The sequence below is a fragment of the Alligator mississippiensis genome, chromosome 1 (assembly GCF_030867095.1).
Source record: "Alligator mississippiensis isolate rAllMis1 chromosome 1, rAllMis1, whole genome shotgun sequence".
Taxonomy (NCBI): Eukaryota; Metazoa; Chordata; order Crocodylia; family Alligatoridae; genus Alligator; species Alligator mississippiensis.
This window is the reverse complement of record NC_081824.1, coordinates 128,132,038-128,141,346: the sequence shown is the minus strand read 5'-3', so window position 1 is coordinate 128,141,346 and position 9,309 is coordinate 128,132,038.

Below are 9,309 nucleotides of genomic sequence, written 5' to 3'. Positions count from 1 at the left end.
TATGTTTTGATGAATTAAGAAACAGTTTATAACAAAGTAATCCTGGCTAAAATGCCCTTGAGAAGTGTTTTAAGTTGCTGAAGGGTAGCTACCTTCCACCCACTCTGCCCACCCAGCATGACGAGCAGCCACCTGTGAGCAGCCAAGAGGGTGGAAGGTGGTTGGGAGCTGAATTTGGAGCCCCACACACACTGGGGCAGGAACCACCCAGCTGCAGGTTTCCCCCCACCCAGCTGTGTGTGTGTGGTGCCTGGCATATGTCCCCAAGGCTGATGCCCTTCCCTACGCTACTGCTAACAGGAGCAGCACAGCAGGGGTAGGAGGAGGAAGAGTTGCTGCTGAAGGTTGGGGGCGCTGGGCAGCTGCAGTCACACTGGGAGTAGCCCCACCAGGAAGTTGTGCATGCTGCCCGATGGCCAGGGCTCAGGGCCATCAGCAGGAACAAGAGCAGTGTGGGTTCAGCCCCACAGAGAGTGCCACAGGGGCAGCCATGGGTCAGATGCAGGGGGGGGAATGAAACCTGCAGTGCACTGCCCAAGCAAGCTCTGCTGCATGCTCCCCCTGTCCCTGACTGCCTCCTTCCCCCCATCCCTGCCCAGCTCCACCTCCAGGCATACCCTCCTCCACACACAATACACAGGAGTAAGACTTTATGTTGAGCTATTATGCAATCGCCTCTATATTACACTACTCAAAAACATAAATCAAGACAAAAATAATTTTTTTAAATAAAATTAAAATGTTATAAGTAAATGTTTGATTTTTAGTATATGGTTTGTTTTTTATCTATATGTTGTTAAAATGATATCTTCTGAAAGATTGCATGTGTGCAGCCTTGTGTGACAGGTCACTAAAACTCGGTAAGTGGTCTGCCAGCTAATATAATTGCCCACTCCTGTACTAGAGTAACAGTGCTTCTGTTGAGCCCCAGATAACTAGATGCTATGCTTTTTCATGAACAAATTCCTGGATCAGTCCAACTCTATATAAAGTTTTCTCCTGAATTCTGAAGACCTGAATATGAATCCATAGTAGTCCAATATGAGTCAGACTCAGGCAACAGTGAAAAAAGCTATCACTTCTACAGAAAGGATATTCTTGGCTCTTGTAACATCTTTGGTGTTTTGAAATATAATTTCTTTCCCAGATGCTGCAAAAGTTGAGATATATTGGTCCAACAGATTACAAAAAAATAATAAAGAAGTCATACTACAACAGTAATCACTCCTTTTTAAAAATAGCTTGGAGATTCTTAAAATCTTGCAATGTTTTATTTGCAATAATAATAAGGGCATACCAGCAAGTAACACTCTCCCTTTCTCTCCCTCCCCACCCTACCCCCAATGCACACGCACAGGATTAAAGAAAAGTAGAGCTGGAAGGGACCTCAAGAGTCCAACCCCTACTCAATTATCCTAGACAAATGTTTATCTAACTTGTGCTTAAAATCTTCCAAGGATGGAGATCCCATGACCTCTCTAGGGAGCCTGTTTCAATGCTTAGCCACATTCATAGTAAGTTCTTCCTAATATGCAACCCAAATTTACCTGGCTGAAATGTGGACCCTTGCTTCTTGTCATGTCCCCTGCAGTCACAGAGTACAGTGTATCACCATGCTCCACATAGCCAGATACCTGAAGACTGCTGTGAAATCCCTCCTCAGTCTTCTCGTCTCCAAACTAAATAATCCCACTTCTTTTATAAGCCTTTCCTTATAAATCATGTTTCCCAGAATTCTTCTCATTTCCATTGCTCTCTGCTGGACTTTCTTTGGGTGCCCCTCTCTTCACTAATTTCTTATTCATTATGCCAGAAGTAGAGAACTCACTCATACTTTTCTTTTAAATAAAATAAAAATACAGGAACGTTTATGGAAAAGACAACATATCCTAGCTGAGAGAGAGAGAGAGAGAAAGAGAGAGAAATCCGGTTTCAGATCTTTTCTGTTTCCTGATCCTATAGGCTTTTTCCAACATTTTTTAAGTAAATGAGCAAGACCCAGACTTTTCACAGATGAACATGAATCATCATTACTAATCCTATGCATTTCCAGGACATCAGGTTACCATGTAGCCAAGGTCTACTTTCACATTGCAGAAAGTGAGAGTAAGGGCAAGATCATTCCCTAGTTCCTCAAACAGTTCTGGAAAACTGAACTGGTCCAACAAACAAGTTAAAATAATTATGAACATGTGGGTCAGACATGACCTGAGATCCAAGATCAGTGGCACTGCTGTTGGATGACTAATGCAATTAAATAAGGTTTTGGTTCCATAGTTCAGTAACAAATCAAATAATCCTATATACTTCTGCCAAATGGATTGCTTAAACTTGGAAAACCCACTTATTCACACATACTTAATCACAATAAGATCTATTTAGGGAAAAAAGGACATGATACTTTTGGGGGGATGTTTAGCCACTTGCTTTTAGAAAAGCAAAGGGAAGGAAATTCACATTCTTTCTCACAAACTGGTATTTTGCTCACCACTGAGCACCTTTTATTTATTTATTTTTTTTTTAAAACACAGACTACAGTTGAGTATATGTGATATGATGTGTCTTACACAATATGAACTCAGGCCAGTAGAACTGAAGTCTATGTGATACAGTTTCATAATTGCAAGATTGCCTCTCAGGATTTTGCTGACCCAGACTAACCCTTGGTCCTTAGTAGACTGTAGCTGTCTCCAAAACAATTACTGGATGTTTTTCATTTCATGTTATTTTTGTTTTTCTTTTCTATGTTTTGTGCTTGATTCAACCCTGAATAATTAGATGCTATACTGATTTTTCAGTCTTTCTTTGTAGTTTTGGACTAGAGAATGATAGACTATGTTGTGTCTTTCAAGAGGCATAACCAGACCATGCAAAGAATGGGAAGACAAAGATGGTTTTAAACCATGTTTGTGTGACCTTGCAACAGGTGCCTTCATCCTTTACTGAGAACATGTTGCCACCTCTCTCCTCAAGCACCTTGGGTGATTTCAAGAACTGCAATATCATCATGGGGAAAGAGGCAGTTTCTGCAGCTACTTTGATTGTTCAAATGGATGAAGAATGTCAAAGGAGAACAGGAAAATAATTTTCATAAAAGGGGATTAATTAAATGAGAGCTAATGTTAATGATACATGCTGGGGAACACAGCCCCCTGACTCATTAACTGGATGCTTGGTTCACTGCAGCATTACTCTGTATGCATATGTTTCCTTGTCTAATATATGTTCTTCCTTCCAACAGTTGCAAAGAGGAAGGCATTTAAATAGTGACAGCAGTACTCCTAGTGAGCATTAGAGAAAGAAATTAATTGCCTTTAAGAACATCTTTGGAAGAATAACAATATTGTCTTGATGGCAATGTCCAGTTTCCTCACATTACAATGAAATTCATCTGGCATAGTGCATTATGATCCCCAAGACTGTAGATATACATATACATAAATGTACATACACAAGGGCATACATAGCTATCATGAAGGACAGATATTTTTTCATTACTCGTTCTTTCAGCACTGGCCTTCTAGTTGGCACCATTAAGCTGAATAGCTTGTTAACTTACTGGTAGCAATTTGCATTTTAAGTATGTAAGCCTGTTGGTAATGTAAACTTGTTGGCATTGGCTTCCAATAGTCCAATACCCTTCAAAGAAGCTAATAGGGAGCCAAGCAAAAAAGAGACTTGTATAGAATCATAGGAAATGGACAGGTCATCTACAGACATAGCTAAGATAGCGACAAGAAATTCAAAGTGCAGAAAAATTGAGCTATGACTGAACCTTAGACCTGTAACAGTAATCAAGCAGGGATGGAAAGCAAGTAGTATGTATAAATATAGTGGGCCTTACACAGGTACAACTCTGTTCATGTTCCACTGGGTGTACGAGTAGTGAATCTGACCTGGCCTGTTTGATACATAACCTGTACACATGCAAGGAGACAGGATGTCAGAGAGAGGATGTACAAGTTTGAGATAAAGAACATTAGTGAAGGAATTAGGCTTTGCATTCCACTAAAAATGTTCCTGGATAAGTATTATATGTCCTAAGTTTACCAACAGCTGTGATAATGGCTTGGTTAAACATTAGTTTCTTTTCTGACATGCGAAGATTGTACATGGGGGAAACTTCCTTCCATCAATCTCAGGTCTGGGCTGCTCACTGGAGCACACAAAACATCGTAAGATATCCATATTTTGTCTGATGAAAGCAGCAGCATTTAAAGAAAAAAATTGTATGAGTTGCTGTGCCTGCTAATGTAAAGCTAGTGAATGGAACATACACCAAAACATTTTTAAGAACTGGCTTGCAAACCACTTCCTTCTCAGAGCAGATAACAACACCCCCCCACCCACCGCACTGTTGTAGCTTTGACACCTACAGTAATGGTGGCAAAGGAATTGTTCTGAGCACTGTATTCATTGCATAATAATAATATCATTTGACTCATGATGAAAGAAAAAGTCATTCAAAAGAGTTTCTAGGGTTCCCTTCTTTATATATCAACACTTCCAGCAATATGAGTGGCAGTCATTATCCTTATTATCCTTTTAGCAAAAAAGCAGGGTCAAGGCGATGACAACAATTCAGTTCCAACTAACTTGTTGACTTGTGTGGGGAGAAAAAAAAAATCCACATGTTGTGGGGTCCCTACTGTAATATAGTAGGGACCTGTAATATAGCACCAGGATATTGAGCAAAATACTGCAAAGCCATAAAATAAGTCCCTACTTGACCCTAACATCACTAAAAACATATTTAGCTTTTGAAGGCGCGTCCACACATGCAAGCATGTGTGCTTGCAGCAGCTCAAAGGGATGCAGTGCAAATTTGATTTGGGGCTTTTTTGTCTTGGCGCATGTGCTTCGACATGTACTTTGTTGTGGAGCAAATTGTGCCACTTGGGGCAAAATAACCCTGCCTGGCTCCTCCCGGATCTGCAGCCAGGGGGAGCTAGAGCCTGGAGCCAGCACCTGTGCTGTCCTCAGCAGTATAAAAACCTGCCTTGTCCTGGCCCCAGCCGTACAAAAAACTGCCCTGGCAAGCAGCTCAGGGCTACTCACTCTGTGGAGCTTCTGGGGCTCAGCCACTTGGTACCTGGGGACATTACCCCTTGTGCCAGCTGGACTGCTGCAACAGCATCCCAAATCCATTTTTAAGAATATCCCAAAATCCAAGTTTTTCTACAGTTAACACAAAAGACTACTCTATACACACACACACACACACACACACACACACATATCTAGACAGAGAGAGGAAGGGACAGCAATCAGTTGGGCAATGCTTTATTCGTATATTTACACGTTAAAGCAATGTGGAAGCCTGCCAGCATCTCTATCATCAGGATAAAATAAATTCTAAATACCTATATGTGTTGATGTGTACTTTTGGTTTTCTTTGCACATGATGGGTGTGTGATGGGGGGGATGTGGTGTTTGCAGGAAGGAGGTGGGAAGGTGGGTATGTCTGTGTGGAAAGATGTGGGTTGGTGTGTGGGTAGGTGTGGGGCAATTGCTGGAGAGACTGTGAGTGTGGGGGACCTTGTGTGGGGGCTGCTCAGGAGGGGTGGAATGCCCCCCACCACAGGGCCCCAGCTTCCCGCTGGAGGGCCACAGCCCCTATCCCCCACAGGGCCCCAGCCCCACCACCCAGGGTCCCAGCTCCCCCTGGAGGGCCCCAGCCCTGCCACCCAGGGTCCCAGGCACCCTGAAGGGCCCCAGCCCCCCTGCCCAGGGTCCGAGCTCCCCCTGGAGGGCCCCAGCCCCCCCACCCAGGGCCCATAACTTACCTTTAGCAGCAGCAGCAGGGGTGGGGCGCTCTGAGCCATGGCAGCAAGACCTGGCACAGCACACGGGGACCGTGTGCCAGGCCCAGCTGGGTCCTGCCAGCCCTGGGGACCATCTGCAGCCCAGCTGGGCCAGGCCCTTGCTGGCAGAACCCGGTGTGGCACATGGGGACCGCATGCTGGGCCCAGCCAGGTCCTGGGGCCTTTCTGCTGTCAGGCCAGGCTGGGCCCTTGGTGGCAGGACCTGCCACCCTCAGGGCCTCTCAGCTGCCCAGCCAGGCTGGACCCTTGGTGGCAGGACATGGTGCGGTGCACGGGGACCACGTGCCAGGCCCAGCTGGGTCTTACTGGCCCTGGGGTCCCTCTGCTGACCAGCTGAGCCAGGTCCAGGGTGGCAGGACCCAGCGTGCGGTCCCCACGTGCCGGGTCCAGCTGGTCCCTGCCACCCTCTGGGCCCCTGTAATGCCTGCCCAGGCTGGGCCCAGGGCAGCAGGATCCAGCGCAGCACATGGTCACCCCATGCTGGGCCCAGATGGGCCCTGCCGCCCTCAGAATCCCTCTGCCTCCCGCCCAGGCCGGGCCCATGGTGGCAGGACCCAGCATAGTGTGTCAGGACCATGCGCCACAGGAGCAGCCCCAGGACCGGCAGGACCCGTCTGGGTGCAGCACATGGTCCCGACACACCATGGCAGGTCCTGCCTTTCTGGGCCTGGCCCAGGCAGGTGGCACAGGGGCCCCGAGGGCGGCAGGGCCTGGCTGGGCAAGGATCAGGGGGAACTGGGGGGTTAGCGGGGGGAGAGGCTGGGCAGGGATCGGGGGCTGGGGGGCTGGCAGGGGGAGGGGCCAGGTAGGGCTGGGGGGCCTGGTGGGAGGAGGGGCCGGGCAGGGATTGGGGCGCTGGCAGAGGGAGGGGCTGGGTAGGGCAGGGATCAGGGGGCTGCGGGAGTAGCCGGGGCTGGCAGGGGTCCCCCCCATGGTCCCCTCCTCCAGCCCCCGGACTCCTCACTGGAGTCATCACTGGACCCCTGGTGCTGAATACGTGGCCTGGCTGGCCATGTGTTTCAGCACCAGGGCAAGGGGCCAACCATGGAGACGCTCTGGCAGCCAGAGTGTGTCCCTGGAGCACCCAGCCTCCGGTTGCCTCAGGGCACAGTCCAGGACCACCCTCAGGGCCCCTCTGCCACCTGGCCAGGCTGGGCCCTTGGTGGCAGGGCACAGCGCGGATCTGGCGCATGGTCCCCACGTGCACATCCTGAACCATGCCCTGCCCCGCTTTTTTTGTTCCGTTTTTTTTAGACCCCTGGATATCCAGGGCTTTAATTTTCTCCCCACACTGCAAACTTGCAGCCCAGGGAACATTTTGGGGGGTTCTGAGGCAGGGCAAGGGGTATTTGTGGGCTCGTTTGGATGCACCCTGAGAGGCTATTTCATGGAAATAAAAGTCTTTGTAGAAATATGCAAAATGTTCTCACTGGCTGCATACACATGTTTGTTCTCCATAATTCTCACTCAGCTCAGGAGCTAGAACATACAGATGTTCGAGCCCCCTACCTAGAGGGCTTCACAGGCAGGCTTTCCGGCCAGGGGGCACTAGAGGGATGATCCCTGAGCAAACCTTATCCCTAGGGGACCATATTAAATGTCTTCCTTCCCACTCCCCTGCCTGGAGAAGGGGGAGGTTGTCAACTGGCATTTGGCATCAGCTGAAAAGCATCAGCTGCCACAGACAGCCAGGAAGGGTTACAGCCCAGGAAGAATGTCCTCCCACCCCAATCTCACTAATCAGTTTACTGGCTGGACTGGGAGTGGGGGGGCATTCTCCTTTGGTGGGAGCCCTCCTAATTCCTGCCACAGAATAGCCCCCACTCCTTGCACTCCTCCATGAGCCTTGTCCCCGTGGCATAGCAGCATGCCTTGCCCCGTGTTGCTCTAAGCCAGTCATGATGGCCAGGCTCAAGGGCCTTGCACCCAGGATGCCTCTCCAGGCTGACCCTGAGCAGTGGGGATGAGGTAGGGGTATTTTGCCACAGCAGAAACCCCTTCTGGGAAGGCTCCTGCTTTAGGAGAATGCCTCCCCTCATGCTGCCAATCAGCTGATTGGCAAGATAGGAGGGCAGCTAGTCTTTTCAGCAAAGGGTTCCCACAGGACTCCAACAGCTTGCCCCTGGGGAGGCTATCAGGGAGCGTGATAGACCCCACTCCCAGGTAGCTATAGCACTGTCTGGTAGCCAAACTAGTCCTGCCCTAGTCCAGTCCTCTCTAGGATACCACCCCCTCTGTTGCACCTTTAATGCCTTGATGTTATCTGTACATTAACCTGGGAGTCTGCCTCCAGAGTCTGTACGTGGGCCTAATGAAACTGTACTTCATACAGCTCACTTGTATCACTGGTCCTATATGTGCTGAGGTACCATCTCACCTTCTGCACCTCACTGGCACCTGTGCCTCCTGGGCATTGATCATGGACTTTCTCACTCAGCTATGCCTTTCTCACATAGCTATGCCATAATTAGAGGCACTAATTATGGCCTCCAGCCTCCCTCGTAGCCACATCCATGCCTCATGGGTATTGCTCTAATTTCATTCAACAGGACCATCGGCTCCGTCTGAACATCAGTTCACATAGCCCCCTGAGTCTCTGGCCCTGCCAGGGCTGCAGCCTCACAGTCTGCCTACCAGGTAGGTCCTTGACCCTTAGAGGGCTCATCCTCGCAGTTTCAGTCCCACCTTTCAGGTCTTGGCCCCTACATGGCTCCAAACACAGACTGCCTCCCAGCCACCCCTATGGCTTCCAACTGTACCATAGCCACTCCCAAACCTCCAGGCGAAACACAGAACCAAAGCACACACCAGCCAGTTCTTTACTCAAACTTAAACCCTACCTTGGATCACTAACTACTGCCAAAACTCTATCCCCTATCTTTCCACGTCTGTGTCTTCCTCCTCTGTAGCAATTTACCCTGGCCTAGAGCTCAACTCTCTCCAGGAGGTCAGGATCAGTCTGCCCACAGTAGCCCCAGAACTGTGCTTATCTACTACTTGACTCCACCACTTCTGGACTCTTGTCTCCAGTCCTTGTAAACAGGCTCAGGGATTTCTTCTCAATTCAGTTAGTAAGCTTTCTCCCTCCTCACAGCTGCTGCCTATCTGGTTACTCTGCAGACTTCACTTAACTGATTTGCTGGGCTTCTGCCTGTTGCTCATGGCTTAGTGTTCACCTGCAAGTATACACCTACAGCTGTATTGGTCCTGTTCCTGTGGCTTCTGGCTACTCAGGAGTTTTGCCTCTCTGGGCTACAAAAGTCTGATTCTTAAAGGGACCCTGCTCTATTCTTAGGGCATTTGTAGATGACACAGGGGTTTAATTCTCTGAAGTGGCAATTTTTTTAAAAACACTGCTTCTGTTTAGGGCGAAGTAAACCCCCGTGTTGTGTACACTTGTGTTGGAGCCCGATCCTTACAAGCCTCTCCAGTGGCGGGGAGGGAAGAGCAAGCTGCTGGCGGGCAGAGCGGTCCCTGAGCTGTG